The sequence below is a fragment of the Hemicordylus capensis genome, chromosome 13 (genome assembly GCF_027244095.1).
Source record: "Hemicordylus capensis ecotype Gifberg chromosome 13, rHemCap1.1.pri, whole genome shotgun sequence".
NCBI classification, from domain to species: domain Eukaryota; kingdom Metazoa; phylum Chordata; class Lepidosauria; order Squamata; family Cordylidae; genus Hemicordylus; species Hemicordylus capensis.
Genome location: NC_069669.1, coordinates 11,379,335 through 11,405,448, shown reverse-complemented (window position 1 = coordinate 11,405,448; position 26,114 = coordinate 11,379,335). Strand labels below are relative to the sequence as shown.

The 26,114-nt window shown below is 46.9% G+C and overlaps 1 protein-coding gene across 12 annotated transcripts in view; it reads right to left on the bottom strand.

The window, feature by feature from the left end:
• Window positions 1–26,114, bottom strand: part of RBFOX1 (RNA binding fox-1 homolog 1) — a 1,664,339-nt gene that overhangs the window by 1,441,727 nt on the left and 196,498 nt on the right. The gene's annotated exons all lie outside the window — the stretch shown is intronic.

Here is a 26,114-nt window from a genome sequence, read left to right as displayed (position 1 = left end):
AGGACTCAGTTGTGAAGGAAGGATTGAAAATCAGCACCGCTCAGTATTCCCCATAGTTGCCGCTGCAGCCTTCTTAATCCTTATGCCATAATTAATCTCTCTTAATGTATACCATCTAAAAGTAATTAAAACCTAATTCAGTCCATTTATATCTAGTTTAGCTAATTTTATGCCTATTTCACATATTATTGCCGCCCCCCTCGACTTCCAGTATGATTCGACATGAGTCATCTAAGGACGGAATGGCTCCCTAGAGCGAGCCTCCATAACCCACCAGCATATCCTCCAATTGTACCTCTCCCCTTGTTCCCGGCTAAGCGCCATCCCTACTTTCTCTCTATTGCACTCTTCTGGGGATGCCTTGTTAGACCCCTGCTAACTGGGCAAAGGGGCACCTTTTTTACATGGTGATTCTCTTTATTGAGCAGGGGGAGTGTAACTGGCCCTCTCCACCCCCAGCACAGGACCTCCAGTGACTGTTGCTGCTGTCTGTCTTCTGTTTCTTTATCGATTGTGTGCCCTCTGGGGACAGGGAGCCATCTCATTTATTTATTATTTCTCTATGTAAACTGCTTTGGAAACTTTTGTTGAAAAGCAGTATATAAATAGTTGTTGTCATCGTTGTCAAAACGTTTGTGTGCACTGCTGGCATCGTCCTTTCTTCGGGTCCCTTCTGTGGCCCTCTAGAAGTCAAATCTCTAAACAGGTGAAAAGGTGCATGGAGTAGCTAAATACAGGCAGTAGTAGTAAAGTGTGCCGCTGAGTCGGTGTCAACTCCTGCACCCTCTGCTACACATGGGCATAACAGTAAAGTTGCGCCCTCGAATCGGTGTCAACTCCTGGCGGCCACAGAGCCCCGTGGTTTTCTTTGGTAGGATACAGGAGGAATTTACCATTGCCCCCTCCTGCACAGTATGAGATGATGCCTTTCAGTACCTTCCTACATCGCTGCTACCCAATATAGGAGTTTCGCATAGTTTGGGAAGCATACCAGGAGGGATTTGAACCAGCAACTTCTGTCTCACTAGGCAAGTATTTTCCCCGGTGGTGAAAGTGGAAGGGGACATAGAGAATTAAGGCAGATATACCACAACTAGTGCACAAGGATCTTGTGGAACTAGAAGAAATCAACCAGCTGGAGTCTGCAACAAAGGCATCTCTTTTTTTGTTCTGGATTCACCCACAATTAAGTGGCTTAACTTCCACATCTTTGGCCATGTTTTCACAACCAGAACAATGGCAGTTAAAGAATTATTGGAGGTCGCCTAGAACCCAGAATTTCCAGGCAATCCTGGTTAAATTGCTGCAGTTGACCAGCATGTAGCTGGGATTGCTAACCAAGATCCAATTCTGGTTGGTGATCCTGATTAAATTATTCAACCACAATTGACTTTCAGGATTGCCTCGAAATTCTGGGCTTTCACAACACACTCTGTGGGCTCACTCACAATAAACTCTTTAGTTGCAATCATTCTGGTTATGAGAACATGATCTTTATTTCACCTTGCTATTACATGGTGAAGAAAGCACCAACAGATGTCTTTTAAGTCACAGGGATCAAATTTTGGTTTGAAGTCCTTCGAAGTTGTCGGTTTTAAAAAACAACGAATACCCAAGTTGGTCAATGATCATCATGAAGGAAGATGCCACCCAAACACCAAAATGTTCAAACAGTCCAGCACACCCTAACCTGTTGGAGAGGCAAATAGCTGAAGCAGATGTGGAACTTTGCATTTGCAAAGTGGTGCCTGTGTTCCAGGCTGGAGGTTGGTTCACACACACACACTCAGTCACACACAAAACAGTTGACCAGCTTGCTATACATATCAAGTATTCCTGGAACAGTTATCTGAATTGGCATCCATGATTTGTCCATTTTGGTCCAGAGAGTCCTCTGGAGAAGGAACCAGCTGCTATTCAAGTTGAGTTTCCTGAGTGGGTGTCAATTTGTCCATAGCTTTGGCCTTCAAGCATGGAGCCCTGGGAGAGCTCTTAACTCTCTTCTCCAAAGCTGGCAAATCTTCTGACGATGTGACCTATGCCAAAATGCCGACCCTTTTAAAACAAAAAAAAACCCACCACCACCACCCCGCAAACATGCAGATATCTGTAAGTGGTTTATTTAGTCAGGACATGGAATTGGCCAACAAGACTGGAAACCATATGAACCTGCCCATTTTTTCATATGAACTGGTGAGACCCTCCTGTGCACTGTTTGACATGAGAGAAGTGCTGGTCTTGTGGAAGAAAGCATGACTTGTCCCCTTAGCTAAGCAGGGTCCACCCTGGTTGCTTATGAATGGGAGACTACATGTGTGAGCACTGTAAGATATTCCCGGAGATGGAGCTGCTCTGGGAAGAGCAGAAGGTTCCAAGTTCCCTCCCTGGCAGCATCTCCAAGGACAGAACTCCTGCCTGCAGCCTTGGAGAAGCCAATACATTTAAACCATGACTCCATTTCCAAGTTGATGGCCATATGCAATTTGACACAGAATGACAACTTGTGTATTTTATTTATTGGTAGGATTTATGAAGCATGTCTCCATTAGAATAGCCAAGGTGCAATGCAAAATAGGTCATTTTTTTGTAAAAACATTGAATAATGTGTGATGATCTCCATTCAGTTGAAGCCGGACATGCCCATGTGCAGAATACCAAAGTCTAAGGAATGTTCACAAGGAAGAAGAATACACTAATATATGGATGGAACAGGTTAGATTAGGTTTAGCGCACCAAAATACACCCAAAATGTATTATTGATTTAATAAAAGTGATCTAGACCAAAGGCACCTCTCATTTATCGGTCCTATCATCCGATTTTCATTGCCCTCTTTATCAACATCAACAGTAATAGGCTCTCCTATAAATCTAATTCAATTTCCTTAAAGGTTATTCTCATAAATTAGAAGGACAATCCACCTCCGTTCTCAGCCCAGAGAGTCCCATTTGGATTTGGTACTCAACCAAGGAGTGCCAGCACGGTTGTTCCATTGTTTCGGCCCTTTCTCCTTATGGAGTCCATTTCAAGAGGTAAGGCAAGTTGAGTATGATTAATCAGAAGCAATTTGCGGTAGTAGCCAATGGAAGGAACAGTGCTAAGCATTTTTCAGAGATGAATAATATCCCAGGTAGCTGGCACCTGTATGTGAAGCGAAGCGTCACAAACAAATGAGAAGTAATAGAGCTTACTGTGCATAAAATGTTATTGTTTCATGAAAATAGTGTTGAATAAGCAAGCTGGAAGTAATCACCCTGAGCACTCCAACCAACTGAATAACCTTTAAACTTCCCCGGCATCCCAGCAGAAGAATGAGATTGATTAATGTCCTCAGGAGTTTATAAAGTAAGGGCGCAATTTTTCTCCATTGCTTGAAAAGATACTGGAACATTAACATTACCCTCATTTTTTAAACTAAAGATGATCTCACCTCCGTGATTACTATATTTTTTAAAGAATAAAAAGACTCACACAACCACATCGTAACACAACCTTCCCAGGATCTGCTTATCAATGTAAAAAATGTCTACTCTGATTTTGTAGCATCTAATGAAGGATGGAGCTGGTAATGATGCCAAGTAAGGGGCCATTTCAGAAGCTACAAGAGTTAGAACCAGAATTCCCCAGCTCTATGCATGGCTGCCCCATGTGGTGAGCCACCATGCTACAGGTGGAGCATTTCCCAAGATGGTGCATAAGAACATAGGAAGCTGGCTTATTGTGAATCAGGCCATTGGTCCATCTAACTCAGTATTACGTACCCAGACCGGCAGCAGCTACTCCAGGGTTGAAGGCCCTGGGTCTCTCTCAGCCCCGTCAGAGATGCCAGGGAGGGAACTTGGAACCTTCTGCATGCAAGCAAGCAGATGTTCTTCCCATCCGCTAAAGGGAAGATCTTACAGTGTTCACACACGTAGTCTCCCATCCAAATGCAAACCAGATGCCCACCACTCATTAAGATTATCAGGAGAGTCCGTCTTCAGGTGCCAGATGTTCAAAATATTGGGCCTTCTCAGTACTCACCACTAAACGGTGAAACATGCTACCCATGGGTAGTTCATCCCTGGAGAACTTCAAAACAGCCATGAAGGCCCACCTCTTCAACTTGGCATTTAAACATATTTACATGGTTTTAATTATTTTTAAATAATTAGTTTTAATATTTTAAATGTTGTTATGTTTTATGTTACTATTTTAAATGGTTTTATTTTTGATTGTGAACTGCACTTAGCCATTGTTGGATGGGCAGTACATAAATAAAACAAACAAACAGTCCTTTTAGGTTTTGACTCTTGTCTTATGCTCTAGTTCTAACCTGCCAGCTCCAATTCTGTACTTCTTCTTGCCCCAACCCTGACAGCTACCTTTTGATTGATTGATTGATTGATTAAGTAACATAAAGTCAGTGTCAACTCTTAGCGACCACATAGATAGATTCTCTCCAGGATTATCTGTCTTCAACTTGCCCTTTAAGGTCTCTCAGTGGTGCATTCATTGCTGGCGTCATCGAGTCCATCCACCTGGCTGCTGGTCATCCACTTTCCCCAGCATGAGGACGTCTCAAGGGAGCTGGGTCTTCGCATAATGTGTCCAAAGTATGATAGTTTGAGCCTGGTCATTTGTGCCTCGAGTGAAAATTCTGGATAGATTTGTTCTATGACCACCTTAACTTGAATTTTCCATCATCAATTTCTGGAACATGAGTGAAAATGGAAAGAACTCTCTCTAAGGCTCCAAATGGCTGGGTGGTGGTGGGGGCTTCATCAGCCGCCCTGCCCCGGCCAGCCATACCTCCATTTATTTATTTATTTATTTATTTGCTTAATTTAAGCCACCATGTGCACGGGCTGGGGGGTGAGCCGGCAGTGGCGAGAGCAACCGCAGGGCCTGTCAGTTTGGGCCAGTGACTCTTAGTAACTGCAAGGTGCTCCAGTGCACCTGCACAGCTGAAATAGATCATCACAAGCCCATGACGTCACAGGCTTGTGGCGATCTATTTCAACTGCGCAGGTGCGCTGGAGTGCCTCATAGTTATCAAGAGCCACTGGGCCCAACAGGCTCAGTGATTGCTCCGAACGACGCCCCGGGGGGGGGGAGATGCGAGGCCTGCTTGGTTTACCCCCCTCCCCAGCCCACCCACCAGCTGCCACCCCTTGGCTATGCACATGGCAGCTTAAATTAAGCAAAAAAAGAGAAAAAACATGGAGATACAGCACAGCAGGGCACAGGGTGGCTGAAGGAGCCCCCCCTCAAAGCAAGTTTGGGGGGGCCTCGTGGTGGTGGGGCTCATGGCTGGGTGGTTCGGGTGCCCCATTACCCAGGTGTGCCCATGACTGGGGTTAGAAGGCATGAGCATACATAGAGCTGGGTACCTAGAGCACCTGTCTTGTGGGAGAATCTCTCACTACTTGGGATTCCTGGAAGCTGGGATTCATTTCCCCAGCCTCTAGAAATCTGTGCTGTTTGGAGCAGCTTGGATTGTGTGGGCATGCAGCCTCACAAAAGGAGCAGCATGAAGATCGTCTAGGGGCATGGCAGGTTCAACCCTGTCTCCCCCCACCCCTCTGCCCACCCTCCTTGCCTGACCAAGGGTCATGAGAACGGCCTTACTAAGTTTGGTACATGCCTTGTGGTATAACTCCAACCTTCCGACGTGTCATTTTCCGGACTCGAAATCTTTCCCTCCCCCCATTTTTTAAATGATATCCTTTCAGATGTCATTTTGATGGAGTATAGGTAAGGTGACCCTTTGATTATATATACATTTTACCCACACAGGAATTATCAAAACGCCGTTTATAGTACAACTGCTGGTGTGCATGGCTATGCTTGTTAAATTAAACCGATTATTTTTGACAGGCCTGTCAGACTTTGATGATTCCTTACTTAAAACTCAAAAGTCACTTTTCAGCTTCTCTCCAGAGGCAAAAGATACAGTGCGGTGTATTTGAGGATTCTTGATTTAAAAAGAGAGGATAGTTCATCATTCTGACATCAAAATGCTCACTAATGCCACACAAAGGTGCCGGAGGTGGGGGGAGAGAAATGGTTCGGGGTGGAATTCCACTTCCCTGATGCAAATGGAAGTATTCATGGCTGCTGAGCAGCTCCAGGGTTATGGGCACAGCAGTCTTTAAGTTCTGAGAGCACCACAACAGGCAGAAAATGAAGCCTGCCCAGCATCCTTGCTGGACTTGTGCAACTTGGCCAACAAAAAGCCCTAAACAGCTTGGGCCCTGGGTATTTAAGAGAACGTCTTCTTCACCATAAGCCCCACTGCCCATTGAGATCATCTGGAGGGGTCCATCGGCAGTTGTCAATGGATCATCTGATGGCGTCACAGGACGGACTTGTCTGTTGCCGCCCCAAGACTCTGGAATGTGCTCCCTGCTAAAAAAAACAAAGAAAGAAAAGAAAAGACCCTCCCCAGGTCTTTTTAAAAGTACGCAACGCCTGAGCTCTTCACCCAAGCTTTTTAATAGTTTTAAGGTTTTTCATTTCCTGTGTTTTAATTTGTTTTATGTTGTTTTAAAACAAAGATAAAAGCTTGGGGTGGTATACAAATTTGATTAATAAATTAAAAACATATTGACAACAGATACAGCAACCAGCCTCACAACTGATAATGAAGACATTGAAGTGGTGGGTAGCTTCTGCCTTTTGGGAACAACCATCAGCTGTAAAGGATCCAGCAGACTAGTACTTGGTAGGGTTGCAATGAAGGCCTTGGAAAGGATATTTAGATGCCGTGACGTGTCTATACCTACAAAGACTAGAATCGTTTGGACAATGGTTTTTCCCATGACACTCTATGAACGAGAAAGCTGGACTTTGAAGAAGCAAGATAGAAAAAGCATTGAGGCTTTTGAACTTTGGTGGTGGAGGAGACTTTTGAGGAGACCATGGACAGCCAGGAAAATAAACCAATGGATCCTAGAACAAATCAATCCAGAATTTTCACTCAAGGCACAAATGACCAGGCTCAAACTATCATACTTTGGACACAATATGTGAAGACCCAGATCCCTGGAGAAGTCCATCATGCTGGGGAAAGTTGAAGGCAAGAGAAGGAGAGGATGACCAGCAGCAAGGTGGATGGACTCGATGACGACAGCAATGAAGGCACCACTGAGAGACCTTCAAGGCCAAGTTGAAGACAGATCATCCTGGAAAGAATCTATCTCTGTGGTTACTCAGAGTCGACACCAACCTGACAGCACTTAATCAATCCTAGTCCCAGAACTAAACCTACCCCAAATTGCCTCAGATTTCAATTTAGGCCACATTTCAGGATGAGGTTTTTGTTTGTTTGTTTAAATGTTAATGTTAAAGCCCCTAGTTGCCAATGAATTCTTTAAACATAGATGCTTTGAATATCTCAGAATAGGAATACTTGGGAAGCTGCCTTACAGCGAGTCAGAACACTGGTCTATCTAGCTCAGGATTGTCTACTCTGACTGGCAGCGGGTAGGTTTCAGGCAGGAGTCTTTCCCAGCCCTACCTGGAGATGCCTGAAGTTGAACCTGGGACCTTCTGCATGCAAGATGCTCTACCACTGAGCCGTAGCCCCATCTCCTAAGGGGAATATATTTCAGCAGACAGCGCTCACATGTCTCCTCTCATCCAAATGGGAACCAGGGCAGGCCCTGCTTAGCAAAGGGGGCAATTTATGCTGGCTACCAAAAGACCAGCTCTCCTCCCCATAAGTATTAGGAACATAGGAAGCTGTCTGTTGTACAGCACCCAGAGCCTCTAGATGGGATGGTTTATAAATGTAATAAACATTAAAGTCAACATTTTATGGAGGAGTGTTGAAGAATCATTCAGGGAGGGAGAGATTTTTCAACACTACTAAAAATGTTCATTAAAAAACCAGAAGTTTCAGCTCAGTCCTTAAAACAAGAGTTTCAGGTGGAATCAGTAATATCAAAACTTCATTGCATTCTTCTTTTTCATGACAACAACGGTGTGAAGGATGGGTTTCTGGTTTCCTGGGAAGGGAATATGAAGGGGGAGGGGGGGAAGCATCCAGCCTCCTAAAACAGTATATTGACTATCATCTTCTGTGTAATTACTTTCTGCAAAAGCTAAATTCATCTGCTTGTCTGTTTCCATTCGCTGAAGGATGTATATGACTGTGTGTTAGTACGCTCACTCCCACTCCAATCACACCAGCTGATGGTGATAAATGCTTGAATCAAGAATTTCATTTCTATTCCCCCATTTGAAATGTTAGCAATCCCCCCTATAGCTCCCAACCGCCTTCTTTTTAGAGCAAATCAACCTTGATCTTTTGATTTCTAATGCATTATTTTTATGTACTTCAGCTACTGAGCAGCAGAGGCTGTGTAGGAAAGGAAGAGACCCTGCCTTCATTTAGCGTAGCTGGAAAAATTTAAGAGACCAGAATTGAATCGCTCTCTCCTCTTCTGCTTCAATGCTGGGCCCAGCTATCATCGGTGTATTTCATTGTTTGCGGTGTGCAGAGCCACAAAATGCCTCATATTACCAATGCAGTCCTGGCACACAGCAATTTCAGCAAGTCAATAAGACACCGGCAGTTGGAAACAGCGGGGATTCGGTGCCTGAGGAGAACAAGCTCTTAGCACAACATCTTCCTTGATTTATTGCAACGCAGAGAGTGATAGATAAACAGGATACAAATCTCATGAAAACACAGCCAGATCTCCTTTGCTCAGGCACTAGGATTATATATAAGACACCTGTGCAGGGTTTGCTGGTCTTTGAACTCTCAAAAGGTTGGCCATATGGAAGAGCATGGCCCAGTGATATCCTTAGTTCTGGCTATAGGACTATTTGAGCCCCTGAGATTTACATATCCATCCTAAGGCGGGAGGGAAACTTTAGGAAAAGATACGAACGATACATAGATTCTCACGATCGACAGCTAGCTAAGGAGGAGAATCCAGCCAGGATCCCAGAGCTGTGTGTACTCCCTGTAGGGGAGAATCCAAATCAACCCCTTATTTAGCAGAGAAACCCATTCTAAGAAGATCATAGCTCACGGAGGAGATCTGGAGGCACTTGCTTAAAGGCTAAAAACAAACAAGGCGTATTTTAAGAAGTTACAAACTTAGATGGAAAAGCCTGCAGGCTCGACTAGCTAGCTCATGGTGGAAGGAAGAAGGAATAGAGCGTTTGCTGCACCAAACTTGAAAAACAGAGGCCAAGAGATGCTTGGGTCCTGGCATCGCTTGTGGCACATGGAAGCTACCACATGAAAAACCTGCTGGTTTTTCAGCACTGAGCTGCCGTGCCATAGACATTTCTCCCTCCCTGTCCATGATTGCTGGGGGACAAGCCCTCAGAGAAGCAACCTTTCCAAGGAAAAACATCTTTGCCAATCTGCATTTCCCTCCACATATTAAAATGTCAAAAGTTGCGCTCGGCAGCTGTGTACAACAACAGATGGCAAAAGCTGCTTCTAGGTGGTTTGTGGAGCCTTTTCTTGGCTGCTCTACTGAAATACACTAAAACTTCAGTAAATATAGTTGGCTCTAAAAATGAATAGATCCCCCACTTTTAAATAAGGATGTTAACACATATAGAGGAGTGGAACATCTGTCTGTTCCTTTATTTCTGCAGATACTTCCACCTTCCTACAACATAGGAAGGAGAAGCTGGCACTGTGGTAGCAAGCATAGTCACCATAACTGAAGGAGGACGTTGTAGAACTGGGAAAGGTGCAGAAGAGGGCAACCAAGATGATCAGGGGCCTGGAGCACCTTCCTTATGAGGCAAAGCTACAGTATCAGGGAGACATGATAGAGGCATATAAAATTATGCATGGAGTACTGGAAGTGGGGAGAGAGAAAGAGAGGGAAATTCCCCTCCTTCTCTCACAACATTAAAACTCATGAAACGGAAGCCCAGGAAATTTAGGACTGACAAAAGGAAGTACTTTTCCACACAGCACTTCATTAATGTATGGAATTCTCTGCCACGGGGTGTGATGATAGTCACCAGCTTGGATGGCTTTAAAAGACAAATTCATGGAGGACAGGTCTATCAATCGCTACTAGTCTGGGGGTATAGGTCTACTCCAGACTCAGAGGCAAGATGCCCCTCAATCCCAGTTGCAGGGGAGCAACCGCAGGAGAGAGGACATGCCCTCATGTCTTGCCTGTGGGCTTCACAGAGGCATCTGGTGGGCCACTGTGTGAAACAGGATGCCGGACTCAACAAGCCTGGAGCCTGATCCAGCAAGGCATGTTCTAAGCATGAATTGTCCTCTTTGCTAAGCAGGGTCCAGCTTGGTTTGCATTTGAATCAGAGACTACATGTGTGAGCACTGTAAGTTGGGCCCACTCCGGGGAGAAACAGCAGCCTGCTTGTATGCCGAAGGTTCCAAGTTCCCTCCCTGGCAGCATCTCCAGAAAGAGCTGGGAGAGACTTCTGCCTGCATCCTAGGAGAAGCTGCTTGCTGCCAGTCTGGGCAGGCACTACTGAGCTGGATGGACCAAGGGTCTGACTCGGCAGAAGGCAGCTTCTTAGGTTTCTAAGAGTATATGCAGGCATGAGTATGTGGCATGCTCATCAATGTCTTCATATCCTCTCTTTACCCACACTGGCCCTCCCACTTGCATCCCAGTTGGGCCCCTTAACAGCACCCACCCCCAACACTACCATAGGCTCCAACTTACTGCCCCTACTTACCAGGGACAGTCCCTAAAGCAGCTCACGCAATCCGTAAGAGGGTTGGGCAAGCAGCCTAACCAGCTTTGGAAACTGTGTGCACTCTCGGTTTCTGAATGCTTGTTAGCAAACATCGAGGTAGGAGGAGGGGGATTGATCGTCTGCGAGAGAGGGAGGATGCAGATCGACAGCATGCAAGCAAGGTGCCCAATGCTGCTTGGCCCCATGCCCCTGGTGGGGCCCAACTCCCTCTCAGCAGCCTCCACTTGGAAGGGTCGGATTGGTCCAAAGAGCTCCTCCATTGGTGTCAGGATGATATCTCCTCTGCCAGAGGCAACCGCTTCACCTCGCCTCATGAAACAGTTGACCCTGTCCCTACCTAACCAATAATTAAATAATGAGGAGGAGGAGGAAACTTTGTTAGCTGTCCCATAACAAATTGTTCTCTGGGTAGATCACAACACAGCATCAAGTTTTACATCAAGTGAAAAATGCACAGAATCACAACACACACACACACACACACACACACACACACACACACACTCTACAATACAATACAAATTTAAGAACTTTAAAAAGTCAGTTTTAAAAATCAAATTTACAAATCAAAATTTGAAAGGCCTGAGTGAACTCCTAACCAAGGATGGCTCAAGAGAGGGGTGAGGGAGGCAAGCGCCCCTCTGACAAGTAATTTGCCCTTCTGCCTCCACCCCCCATTTCTCTTTCAGAAATCAAACATGTGGGGACATAAGAACATATGAGCAGCCCTGCTGGATCAGGCCCCAGGCCTATCTAGTCTAGAATCCTTTTTTGCACGGTGGCCCACCAGATGCCTCTGAGAAGCCCACAGGCAAAAGGTGAAGGCATGCCCTCTCTCCTGCAGTTGCCCCCCTGTGGGACACAGCTTGCCTACCCCAAAATTCACTTTCCCCCTCCTGTGCCCCCATCAATTTTCTTGCTAGTGTGCTCCCACTCCACCTAGGAACCATGCAGGGGTGGACAGGACTGCCATGGAATTCCCTGGAAACCAATTGCTAAGCGCGCGCACACACACACACACACACACACACACACACACACACACACAAGCCGAAACCGTGCCGCTATGCAAGGCGGAACCTCCAACTCCCACGCCGCATTGCCAAGGCCCGGTTGTTCCCCTTCTCCCTCTCTTGCAGCACTAACATTATTTGTTTTCCATATTTTGAATGCTCGGGGCTTCGGGAGCGTCATTATAGAAATATTTAACCGAACTCTTCATTTATGCAGAGCAGCAGTTGCTACGGCAGTGGCAATGGATGTAACTCACTAGAAACACACTATCTGGCAAGTGCATTTGTGCACGATCTTTGATCGCTTATAAATAATCAAAAATCATGTGTCATATAGACACTTGCTGAAAAAACATTTGCATATATATTGTAGTCTTCCATGACTCATTTGGCCTAATCTTCCTCTAATGCTAGAAGATAAAAGAATAATAAATATACCCCTTATGCCAGTAGATTACATATTAAACTCATGTTTGGAGATAATGGTCCTAGGAGGGTTAGCGAAGGCATATCTTGTTTGCGTGGCTGTCCATCTTGTCTTATTTCATCGCTGTGTTCAAATGCCACCATGTTCTACAGCCTCTGTCTGCTTCAGTGAAGCTCCACATTCCCTGCATCCATGCCTAGACATCAACATTCTGCAATCAAGAAATGGGGACTTTTAGCTAGTGGGCTGGAAAAGTCCAGGGTGGCCAGGAAGGGCTGCTGAGAGGGTGTAAGAATTCCTGGATACACATAAATCACATGTACAAAGCTGGGAAGGGGGAATTAGCATTGATCTCATGGTGGGATGAGATCATTAACAATCTGGGGTGTGGTTTGGTTCACCTTTGATTGTTCTTAGAGTCCGATGGGAGCATTTACCCAACTCTCCAATAGCCGATAGACACACTTTCCTCTGAATTAAGGATTGGAGGCAGACATCACTCTGGGAAGGATCTGTGCCTCAAATTGCTAATTCAGGGAAGGGCTCGTTTCTCATTTACAGTGTGAAAAAATGTTTCTCTGTTTCCCCACGAAGCACAGCTTCAGGTCTGCCTAGAGAAGCAATGCATGCAGAGTTTTGGATTGTTATTACAGATTGTATTTCTAGCCTGCCCCTCTTCTAAGTTGCTCAGGGTGGCTATGGAATTCCTACATCTGAGCCTCATAATCACTCCACAAGCTAGGATAGGCTGAGAAAGTGACTGACTCAACATCACCCAGGAAACTCAACATCACCTCCTAGCAAGGGCTGGGATTCTTGCAGGGACTGGGAGAACCACTAAGCTCCTCCTCTGAGTCAAGGACCAAGGAAAGAGATTGATGGCAATTTAAACATACACACTCTCTCTCTCACTCTCTCTTTTTCTCTCTCAGGCCACAGCAACAGGGGTAACAGCTGTGTGTCTAGCTCAGTACTGTACACTGACTGGAAGGGGCTCTCCAAAGCATCAGGCAGGAGTCTCCTCCCACCCCATCAGGAAATGCTGTCCTGGATTGAACATAGGACCTTCTGCATGCCAAGCATATGCTCTGCCACTGAGCTAAGGTGTCCACTGATTTCTGCAGATATTTCTACCTCCCTGAATGATGGCATCACAAGTGCACCAAGAGGGGCGATGCAGTGAGTTTCTCAGAAGACGTGGGCATTGAAAACAGCCCAATCATCCTGGAAGATCACTCGTGTCTGCACTATAGGGCATTGTGAAGAGGCCATGCTTCAGTGACAGAACTCATCATTTCCAAGAAGAAAGTCCCATGCGACATTTCTGGTTACAGGAATACAGACCCTGGGGGCAAGGGAAAGACCTCTCTATCAGAGCCCAAAGAACCACTGGGGTGGGGAGGAGAGTCAGTCTTGCAGTAGCAAACAAGAATTGTCCCCTCTGCTAAGCAGGGTCTTCCCTGATTTGTATTTGGATGGGAGATTACATTTGAGCGCAGTCTGCTGTAAAATAGTCTCCTTAGGGGATGGGGTCATAGTGTCTGGCAGGGGCTCCTGCCAGCCTTACTGGCTCCAATGTTCCCTTGGTGGCCAAGGCTAGAGAAGCCTCAGGCGGGGCAGGCATTGGGGCAAAGCAGCTTGACGAGTGGCCAGCCGAGACGCTGTGGGACCAGGGAGTCAGGCTGGAGGAGCCAGGGGAAGGGCAGGGAGGAGGGAGGGAGGAGGCAGCAGGGGGCAGAGACATAGCTGAGTTGGATAAGGGTGAGAGCAGCCTGGTATGGCAGAGCACACTTCCAGTTAGCAGGGGCATGGGATGCATCAGTTGTCAGGAGAGATTTAAGGCAGGCTCGGCCAGGGATGGGGGCAGCTGGAGAGCGAGTGGTGGAGGCCTCCAATCAATCAATCAATCAATCAATCAATCAATCAATCAATCAATCAATCCAGATAGAGACTGCCACAGTGACCCTGAAGAGCCTGGAGAAGAAGCAGGCAGAGGCCTCAGGTGAACTAAACTCCCTCCCCTAAAAAAAAAACCTCTGTGGCCCTGCCCGAGGGAGGTGAGAAGGAGAAGTAGGTCAGTGGCAGAGTGTCTGCTTACATGACAACGATCCGAGGTTCAACCCCTGGGGTCTCTAGGCAGGGCTGGGAAAGACACCGGCCTGAAACCTTGAAGAGCTTCTGCCAGTCAGTGATGACAATACTCAGCTAGATGGTTCATCAGTCTTGCTCAGTGAAAGAAAAGTCCCTGAGTTCCCCTGGCTGTCCAAGTGTTCAGTGCTGCAATGGATGGAAAATTAGTATACACCTATTTCAAGCAGCCTCGTCATCTCTCTTTGGCCACAAGCTCCAGAATAAGGACAAGCATTTAAAAAGTAAAATAAATCCAAGATATGTTTAAAAGGAACTGGATAATGAACAGCTGGCCAGCGAACAGAGGCTGTAACCTGGAAAGCGGCAAAAGCTCCTATGTGGCAGAGCAAAACAGTCCCAAGAGGAAGCATCTAATTATGGTCTGCAAAACCAAAGCAGCCTTGTACGATGGCTCAGCAAGACCCAGAGAAACAGCCGCCTAGCCAAGGGCACCTGCTGCTTGCCTGTACTTTAATTAAAGGCTTTATTGCAACGGGCTGTGCACTTGGATTTTCAAACGGACTCCGATACAGAACAGCTGGAAGACACAGCTCAGAATTAGCCCTCCGTTGAGTCCAATCATTAGACTTCATAAGGAAAGAGGTTCAGAGTGGAGACAATCAGTTCATAAATCATGCAAGGGCTAGCATGGCAGGCCAGGAAATGGGTGGTGGAGAGACACATAGGGAATCCGGGATGCTGTCAAAAGTGGCAACCCTGTGACAGAAGAACAGCCCTGCTGGATCGGGCCCACAGCCCATCTAGTCCGGGATCCTGTTTCACACAGTGGCCCTCCAGATGCCAAGATCCCTTCACGCGTAGCTTGTAGTGCCATGCACTCAGGGGAGCAAAGCGGCTCTTATGATAGGGGGCATGAATTGTGCCCTTTGCAAAGCAGGACCCACCTTGGTTTGCACTTGGATGGGAGACCACATGGTAAGCACTATGTGACATTGCCCTGAGGGGATGGAGCCATAGCTCAGTGGAAGAGCATACACTTTGCATGCAGAAGGTCTCGGGTTCAATCCCTGGCAGTGTCTCCAGGAAAGAACGGGAAGGACTCTAGCCTAAAACGTTGGAGAGCTGTGGCTAATCAGTGTAGCGGATATTGAGCTAGATCAGGGGCAGGCAATATGTGGCTATCCAGATGTTGCCAAACTACAGCCCCCATCATCCCCAGCTGCAATAAATTGTGGCTGGGCTGCAGGGAGTTGTAGTGCAACAGCATCTGGGGAACACGTTGCCTACCCCTGAACTAGATGGGCCCATGCTCTTATCTCTGTCTAAGGCCACTTCCTGTATCCCCATGAGTCCCAATGTCATCATAATTATGCAATTCCCCATCCCTGCTGAGGATGGTGGTGATGGGGAACAACGCCCAACACAGGCATGCGGGTTCGAGGAGATTCTTCATCCTGAAGTCCCTATGAGTTATTGGGGAGCAGTTCACACACAATTCGGGGTTTTCACAGCATGTTAGAGGGTAGCCCGATTTATATGCAGGGTAAAAAAAAAACCCACTATGTGTGTCAGTTTTGGGGGACAACTTCGAGTTCACAGTAAAGCCTCCCAGTAAACTTACAGTAAAGCCTGCTGTATGTAAAAGTCCCAGGAATCAAATGCAGCAAGATCATCCTCCCTATGAGGTTTTTCGGTCCACTCAAGAAAGACGTCCAGCAACGGTGCCTTCCCTCCACTCCCAATATTCCCAAGAGCATTTTAAACTAACTGGTTCTTTATTAGCCACTCAAGCACCTGCACCAACCTTATCTCGCCTTGCCAGGACATCTGTAAACATTGTGTACACAAGATTCATTTTCTATGAAGACAGGAGACCGTACCTTAAATAATCAACTGCCCTCCAACCTTGGTAATCAAGCACTGAAGAATCGCAAGCTTCTCTGGGTGACCTTCCACCGTCCGCCAGCTTTCACATCTCGCTTCTGTACTTTGGATAGATGGGTCTGACAGGAATTTAATTCTGCTTCAATATAATCCAAGAGGGAGGCACAAATATAAGTATGTGTGTATTTGGGGTGGGATGTGAGAGGGAGAGGCAGAATTGTGCTCCAGAAACAGATAGGAAGCTGCCATATACCGAGTCAGACCCTTGGTCCATCTAGCTCAGTATTGTCTACACAGACTGGCAGAGGCTTCTCCAAGGTTACAGGCAGGAGTCTGTTCCCAGCCCTGTCTTGAAGATGCCGCCAGGGAGGGAACATGGAACTTTCTGCATGCAAGCATGCAGGTGCTCTTCCCAGAGCGGCCCCATCCCCTAAGGGGAATATCTTACAGTGCTCCCGCATGTAGTCTCCCATCCAAAAGCAAACCATGGCAGACCCTGTTTAGCACAAGGGACCATTCATGCTTGCTGCCACAAGACCAACTCTCCCCACCTTTATTGACTTGCTATACGCCCCACTCTGTCCCATAGGCTCAAAGCAACTTACAGTATTTTCCTGGAAAGGTTTTCCTGTGTGTGGGAAGCTAGTCTGGGCGACGGTGACCCTAATGTCTGACCTGCTACGTTTCCAGGAGGTTTTAACATGAGGATGCGTTGAATGAGGATGCATCCAAACATTGATCCCCATCCTCCTTCTGAAGTTGTATCATCCGACTGTACCGCACAATATTTCTGCTCACTCAACTTGCCCCGTCACAATTCCATTTGAACTGGTGTCTTCCCTGCTTACTGCTTTATCACTCCGCTTCCCAAGTTCTCAGTATTTTTAAAAAGGTCAGCGTAACGTTTAAAATACCATGATAAACAATATATCCAGAGGGGAGAGAATCCAAATGGTTCCCTGACTCTTTCATTGAAGAAACAAGGTTATCCCGCCCCCACCATGCTTCTCTTTCTCCCCCCACCCGCCGATTAACACTAAAAGCATATGACTTTCAGAGTCACCTTATTTATCGCCCAATAAATCCTCTTGCTTTGAGGAACGGCATGGGCACCCAGGGGAGAGACAATTAAGGAAGTTTTTTCCCCCTCTCTGAACATCCCTGGGGGATATATTTCCACTTCACAGAAGTTGCAGAGAATAGAGGCCGTCTTTCCTTCTCTCTCTTTTTTGACAGCCTCCTCCTTAACTCACGTGTGGTGCATTCCACAGCGGGTGGCAAATCAAGGTATGTTGGGGTATTTTGATGTACAAATTGGCGAGGCCTTCTTGGCAAGCGTGCCCAGCATCCGCGAGGGCACTTCATGGTCACTGGCACCAGTTGTGGCACACCGCAGACAGCCCAGAGAGGGTCCCCTGCACACCCCCAAAGAGAACGGCCACTTCCCAAACAGCCCTCGGTTGCAATTTTATTTTTCAAGGCCTCACTCCATCCTTGATCGACCCTAGCAACATCCAGCTGAGAGAATTACATCTTATCATCCGCATCAAAGGAGGAAAAGGCCCACGCTGTTATCCTTATCAGACAAGGGAACGGCAGCTGACCCTCGGCTTAGCTGCTACCTGATCCACTGGCTAAGCTGCAGGCAGGTGAAGGTAAACATCCCAATGGGTAATAATGCTGAGGCAGAGGCTTGCTACTGCCAAGGAAGCACGGCAGCAGGTTATGAAACTGGACTTTGAGGCCACGCAGATTCCCCAAGATTCCCGACTCTGTGTTCAATGCGGAGAGCTGGCCTTGGGGCAGCAAGCACGAATTGTCCCCTTTGCTAAGCAGGGTCTGCCCTGGTTTGCACTCGAATGGGAGACTACATATATGAGCACTGTAAGATAGCCCCCTTAGGGGATGGAGCCGTTCTGGGAAGAGCACGTGCCTGATTGCCTGCAGAAGGTTCCAAGTTCCCTCCCTGGTGGCATCTGCAAGAGAGGGCTGAGAGAGATTCCTGCCTGCAACCTTGGAGAAGCCGGTGCCAGTCTGGGTTGACAATACTGAGCTAGATGGACCAAGGGTCTGACTCAGTATAAGGCAGTTTCCTATGTTCCTAATGCTAATATGCAAAGCAGCTGGGGAACTACAGAAGTGAAGCTAAACTCTTCCCCCATGAAGCACACAAGGCAACAGCCCTGTTGGATCAGGCCCAAGGCCTATCTGGTCCAGCATCCTGTTTCCCACAGTGGCTCACCAGATGCCTCGGGGAAGTCCACAGGCAAGCGGTGAGAGTATGCCCTCTCTTCTGCTGCTGCTGCTCCCCTGGAACTGGCATTTAGAGGCATCTTGCCCCTGAGGATGGAGGTGGCTCCATGCCTTCCCATCGTGCATTGCACTGCCAGCAGATTGGTAAGACTGGAAAACCTCATAACATCAGCAGCTGCCCTCTGACTGGCCATGAAGCAGCAGGAGGCAAAACCAGCACTTCTGAACTGGCTCCAGTGACAGGATCATAGAGTGTGCTTTGCAGAGTGGCAGAACCATGGACAACGGCCCAGTAGCCATAGGTCTCTATTGTTTCCATGTCTGCTGGCTCCCAATGCCTGGGTAGAAAGGGTAACCGGATCCACACGACAAGCAAAGCAAGGTTTTCTAGGCAAGGAGGAGCTCTCCTCCTAAGCAAAGAGGAGCTCTCTTCTCCTCCTACCTTGGTTAACAAAAACGGGGTCGACCCGCTTTGAGCAACCTGTAAAGGTAAAGTGTGCCGTCAAGTTGATTTTGACTCCTGGCACTCACAGAGCCCTGTTGTTTTCTTTGGTAGAATACAGGAGGGGTTGACTATTTCCTCCTCCCATGCACTATGAGAGGATGCCTTTCAGCATCTTCCTAGATTCCTGCAGCCTGATATAGTACCAGTGGGGATTCGAACCGGCAGCCTTCTGCTTTTGAGCCACCCTGAGCAGTAGTGCACTGGAGGGGCGGGGTATAAATATTTTAAATAAATAAATAAATAAATCACTGGACATTACTGCTGCCAGCAGTATGGGATGGAAGTAGAAAGAACAACAGAATAATGATTTCTGGATATGGATAGTAAATTGCATGGCACACTTATTTATTATTTATTTATTTATACATACATTTATATCCCGCTCTTCCTCCAAGGAGCCCAGAGCGGTGCACTACATACTTGAGTTTCCCTCACAACAACCCTGTGAAGTAGGTTAGGCTGAGAGAGATGTGACAGGCCAAGAGTCATCCTGCTAGTATCATGGCTGAAAGGGGATTTGAACTCGGGTCTCCCCGGTGCTAGTCCAGCACTCTAACCAATACACCACACTGGCTCCTTTGCAGAAGGAGGAGCAGGCAGTCTTTGGGTGGCATTTCTTGTCCTGTGTCCGAAGACATCCCCAGTACTGTATTCACCTGAGTCAAAGACTAGGTTTTTTTCAATATTAGAAATCAGGAGGTTATCTTACATTCAGAATCCAGTTCCTTTTGCGTATAACCTGTATTTAACCTCTCCCTTTTAAGGAGGTCGTCTTAAATTCAGAGTCATCCTCGAGTTGGGTAAATATGGTACGTAAACAGGATGAATATATCCTATTTCATCCCGGGTGCTGATATTTTTCTTTTTCTCTTTGGTATTTTTTCTGCATTCCCACTGTCTTCCGAAGTTAATTTGTAGATCAGTCACCTTGTCAACACTTTTCAGTCACTTAAAAAACTGGAAAACCAGCTAATCATTAAGTTCTCAAGTGGGCAAAAGGCAGCGTATTATGAGCTCATGTCTGGAGACCATTGCTCTTTCCAAGAAAGATGTACTGCACATTTTAAGACCCAAATATCAAGCCAGTGGTTTTTCGAAGGAAAAACTTATCTCATAACAGGAGCAACAACTTCCTAGAAATTGTCACTAGATGGCATCTCATCACCACACTTTAACTCTCAGCACTGCATCCCCCCTGTAAATATTTTTTTTTAATTACAATTCATCTAGGAAGGAAGCTGCCTGCTCATTCCATGTACCCAAGACAATTTCAGACTAGAGTTTCTTGAACACACAGACACCCTAACACACACACACACACACACACACACACACGTGTGCGCACGCACACACATACACACGCACACAGCCTTACAAATTATTTACCATTTATCCCTTTTTATCCTACTGAGCCCCCCAAAAGAATTTCTAAGTGGTTTAGCGTAAAATGAAATGAAATTTACGGGCAGGCCAAAAGAGATCAGGAAGGAACTTTCTGCTTGATTTCCGCCACCCGCACCCCCAGCTCAAGAGGTGAAGATGAGCCTCTTGCTTTCTTCTTCTCCCTTACCCTGTGCCTTTGCTGCAGAAGAACTATATGAACATGGTGAAAAACAAAAATGTATCAGCATTCTCTTACTATTGGGCCATCCTCCTATGCAAATAATATCACACACTTTGATCAGAGCCAGCAACTTGCAAAGAGTCGAGGAGGCAGGGGGAGAAGAGTGAAGAGGCCGTTCCCAGGCAGTGGGGCCCCCTCCCTCATGGGTCCAGAGACATCTCCTTTCCCCATTCAATTATAGCTAGGCCCTTCCTCAAGAGTTGAAAAAGGGAGGCTCAAACCAGCTTGCCTTTTTCTAGGGATGTTACTGAATTCCTCTCTTGGCAGGTGAGTGTAACTGTAAATAGTCAGGATCTGTTATTGTTCCAGAGGTACATTTCTGGAATTCTGCATGCTAAGTGAGGGAAAATTCCTACTCCCTTCTCTGTTTGCAGTAAAACCACACCAAACTTGTTAAAAAAGCAAAAAAAGAAGAAAGAAAAAGCTCCACCCCCAAAATTATTATTTATTTGCAGACTACACACACTGTTAAGAACTGGGGATTATTTCTTCTTTTACAAACACACACACACACACACTCACTCCCCTACTCTCCAAAATCCACAAGCCCTGCTAGAATTCTCAACTGCAATGGAACCAAAAAGATAATGGAATTTCAGAACTATTTTAGAAAAGAACTGAGGGAATCCACTCATCTACAGTATTTTGTGAATTAATAAAAGCTCTCTGTACAAACATAGGGCCACTCTGTGGCAATAATATATGTATTTGGCATCTCTGTGACCAACAGAAGCATGCAATACATTTATTGGTTGTAACAGTTCCGACATCTGCATCAACCAGGATGAAAGCAAGTGCATATCTTCACCAGATATTTCTGAAGCAGACAATACTCAGGGGAGGTGACCCAGAGTGTGTTCATCATGCTTCTTTTGAAATCAACGGATTCAGCATCTAAACACTCAGAAATGCTCGAGTACCATTGGATTTCCACCGCGTGTGATTAAATGGGCTGACAAGCACTCTGGGATGAGACACTTCATTATTTCATGAGCAATGTATTCAGAGTGGAGTTTCTTAGAGTCACTTCATACTCTGTGTATCACTGCACACCTATCCTTTTTGCTTTGGTAAACACAAAGTTGAAGGGAAGATCATCCATCATCCCCAAAGACTCCGGGGCATACGCTCTCTGCATGTTTTGAGATATTTTAACGGTTTGCGCCCTGATTATCTGAAGGACCGCCTGCCACCAAGGGTTTCTGCCTGCTTGACCAGATCATCCAAGGGGGCTCTGCTCTGAGTCAGTAGCGGCCCGTGAACGTGCCTCCAGGGGGGCAGCGGGAGGCAGCTTTAAGAGTTAAGTAATTCCGGACTCACCGCCGCCACCTGAACACTATTTGGAGCCGCAACGTGCCACCCCCAACGTGCGGGGGCTCAGCTCCGTGGAAACCAGGTGAGTGGCGGAGGTGCTTCCCTGCTGTAGGGGCTGCCAGGAAGCATGTTGTGGCTCCAAAAAGTGTTCAGGTGCCACCGTGGTGGCGGTGAGTCCCAAATTACTTTTACTCTCAAAGCCGCCTCCCGCCGTGCAGTATGAGATGATGCATCTTTCAGCATCTTCCTATATTGCTGCTGCCCCATATAGGTGTTGTCCATAGTCTGGGAAACAGACCAGCGGGGATTCGAACTGGCAAACTTCTGCTTGTTGGTCAAGCATTTCCCCACTGCACCACTTAAGAGAGTATTGGTGTTTTGTTTTGTTTTTGCTGCTGCTGCTTTGTGTTATGTATGATTATTATTTTATGGGCAATTCCATTTTTTTAATACAGAGATTACTTTTATATTTATATTACCTGTACTTTTGTATTATGTATTTTAATTTTTGAGATCATCTATACCTATGTATTTTAATTATGCACTGTTTTAATTATACTGTAAACCACTTTGAGATTATTTTGATGAAAGGCAGTATATAAATTGAAAGATAGATAGATAGATAGATAGATAGATAGATAGATAGATAGACAGACAGACAGACAGACAGGATAGATACTAGCTGGCCCCAGTGCAGGACATCTGCGCTTCTAGTTCTCTCTCATTCTCGACCCTCCCTGCTCCTCTTCCCTCTTCCCCCCTCCAATTTTTTTTCTCTCTGCCTGGCTGCCGCTGCTTTCTCTCCCTCCCCCACCGCTGCCACTTTCTCTCCCTGCCTGCCTATCCACCTGTTTGCTGGCCTGTCCATTGGCCTTCTGTTCCCACCGCCATCGCTTTCCACTCCCCCTCCCCTCCCCCACTTGCTCATGAACTCTCGCGAGAGCTGCCACACATGAGATTAGTGACAGTGACGTCTTAAGAGAATTAGATAGATAGATAGATAGATAGATAGATAGATAGATAGATAGATAGATAGATAGATTTGCCTTCCAACCTTTTCCATTGCATGTTGACTACAACAAGTGTTAGTTTGACCTCGATAGATCCCCTGAACCACCAGTATGAAAAAAGCTCCAAGTATGAAAAAGCTCCAGGGGATCTGCCGGGAAGCCAATGCCACTGGCCACATTCACATAAAACTGGAGGTAAAGGGGCCTCTGATTTCAATTTGTGTATGTCTGAATGCAGGCAGCTACAGGTAAGAGAAAACTAGACCCGCAGTTTCCCTCCCCAGTCTCCAATTTGCAGCTTTGGTTTGCAGTGAGGTTCACCTCCTGGACCTCCGGTTCTGCAGGGTTAGTGTTACTTCCGAACGTGGCACTGCAGTCTGGTTGCTTTGCCACTGGCGTTGGAAGAGGGAGCTTCTCCCTTGCTCCAGCTGCTATTGGCTGCCAGGGCTGTCCTACCAAGAACGAAGCCCCAGCAGCCAGCCCCCCCGCATCTGTAGTCTCACTGACTGCACAGAGGAAGCTTTCTGTGACATCCAGATTCAGATGGGAGAGTGGCGGGGGGGCAGAACCTCAGGTCCATTGCACCTGCGGTTCCATGTTGTGTGCAAAGGCAGCCACTGAATGCCAAACTGGAATTCCACGTGTGTGAAGCCTGATAGCAACCGTTCAATGGCCTGGTTCAAACAGTCATCAAAATCAGGGTAGGAAAAAGATTCTCTGGTTGTCTGGGTAGCCAGGAGATGCTGGGAAATGCTCCTGGGCTGTTGGCAGACATCTTTAGGACAGAGCTGTGGAAAGGAGTGACCAGGCAGTGCAGAGCTTCCCAATGCACCCCACTGCTTGTGCAGTGGATTGTGGGATGCCTGGTGGCCACAGCTTCCTTCTCCCCTTGATCGCTGTTGGACTCGCCGCCATGCCACTCATGTGGGTGGTGGAGCCCTGATGGGCCACTGATCATCTGGAGAAGATTGCTTTCCACCCAGCCCACACCCTTGTACTGATGTGAACAACCTCAATGTCTATGTGTCCCTCACACTGCAGAGACGCATTTCATGATTGCTACTCATAGGAATATAGGAAGCTGCCTTATACTGACTCAGAACTATGGTCTTAGTATTGTCTATACTGGCAACAGCTCTCCAGGGTTTCAGGCAGGGGTGTTTCCCAGGCCATTCTGAAGATGCTGTCAGGAACAAACCCTGTTACCTTCTGCGTGCCAAGCAGATGATCAGCCACTGAGCTACAGCCTCATCATCTAAGGAGACATACACATGGGTCTCCCATCCAAACACTGTCAATAGAAAGAAGTGCTTAGCTTCAGCAAGGTGCCTGTCCCATGTGGCCTTGCTCTGGGACACATCCAGATCCAATTATACACAGATGGAGGCAAGAGGGAGAACTGGTCTTGTGGTAGCAAGCATGAATTGACCCCTTTGCTAAACAGGGTCTACCTGGTTTGCATTTGAATGGGAGACTACATGGGTGAGCACTGTAAGATATTCCCCTTAGGGGATGGGGTTGCTCTGGGAAAGGAATGTGCACAAAACCAGTTTGCCTGGTTCGGTTTGAGTTCAGACTGGACTGGGCATGTTTGGTTTTGGCACCCCTAAACTTGGGGCCCGGTTTGGTTCAAATTTGATCATGACCTGGCTACACAAATGACTTGAATGCATGCACAGCAGCCTCAAAAATGTCCACTGTGCACTCACTCACAGAGGGCCAAAACAGCCAATAGGAAACCAGGGGAAGGCCGGCAGGGAGAGGAGAAGCCACTGGAGATCCCCGCCCCCTACAGCCACATCACCCCCAGGGCTGCTGAACCTGGTGGTGTGTCAGACTTTTTTTTTTTAAAGCACCCTAATTCTAATGCGTCTGGCACCCCTGAACTGGGCCCGGCCCAGGGGGTTCAGCTCAATCTCAAGTCGATCCGGGCATGGTTTGAGGTCGAGCCCTCGAACTGAGCTGGTTTGAGCTTGAGCCAGCTCGAGGTCAAGCCGGCTCGCTCAGCTCTACTGTGGGAAGAGCATCTCCATGCTTGCATGCAGAAGGTTCCAAGTTCCCTCCCGGGCATCTCCAGACAGGGCTGAGAGAGACCTCTGCCTGCAACCTTGGAAAAGCCATTGCCAGTCTGTGTAGAGAATACTAAGCTAGATGATCTGGACAAAGGTCTGACTCTGAATAAGGCCGTTCCTCCATCCCCAGATGTGTTTCCTGACTCAGGAGGGGAATTCACACCCAGAAGCCACCTCTGCCTTGCAGAGCCAGAGCAAATGCTTCTTTCCACCCAAACCTCTCCGCTCTCTTGAAGATGGATGGCCAGGTAATTTCAGGTAGCTCAGCATCTCATTCCCATTCAGATCACAGAGTGCAGTCCTTGCAGCAATTTTATTTCTCAGCAAAAAGAGAGGAGGAAAATCATTATTAGAGGTATCGAACTACCTCAAATGCCTCTGTTTTGTCCAAAATCTTTTTTCTCAATGTCTGATTAAAACAAACAAAAAATCCCAAGTGTGATTACTTCTTGTTATCCAGTATCAACATTTTGCACTATTTTGTGAAATGGGAAGGAAAATAAGGCCTTTTCCCTAGGGGCAACATATTTATAAGTAACAGCACCACCAAAGGGAAGTCTTTGGCTATTTAGTCTGTTTAGCTCTTGAATGGACTTGAAGAATATATCCGAAGGGAAAAGCTCCCTTCAGATGCCATTTGGACTACACTTTGATGTTACAACTTAATTGTTTCAGACAGCAGTATCTGTTTGGAATGATTTTGGTTCTCTCGGCCCACTCCAGAGCAGTTTCATTAACAACTTCCTCCCTTGGTGCTGATAGAGTGGCTGCCATTTTCCTGTGACTGAGTCTACAAGACAAAGAAAGAAAGCCAACAAGTAGACCAGACCCCATTTGCACCAGTAACATAGGAAGCTGCATTCTACTGAGTCAGACCATTGGTTCATCTAGCTCAGGACTGTCAACACAGACTGGCAGCGGCTTCTCCAAGGTTGCAGGCAGGAGTCTCTCTCAGCCCTGCCTTGGAGATGCTGCCAGGGAGGGAACTTGGAACCTTCTACTCTTCCCAGAGTGGCTTCATCCCCTAAAGGGAATATCTTACAGTGCTCACAAATCTAGTCTCCCATGCATATGCAACCAGGGCAGAACCTGCTTAGCAAAGGCAACAATTCATGCTTGCTACCTCAAGACCAGCTCTCCTCCCAAGACCAGGGATATCCTCACACAGGCAGTCAGTTCTACTCAACACCTACAGGAGGCCCTGATAGGTCTGGCCTCCATCACT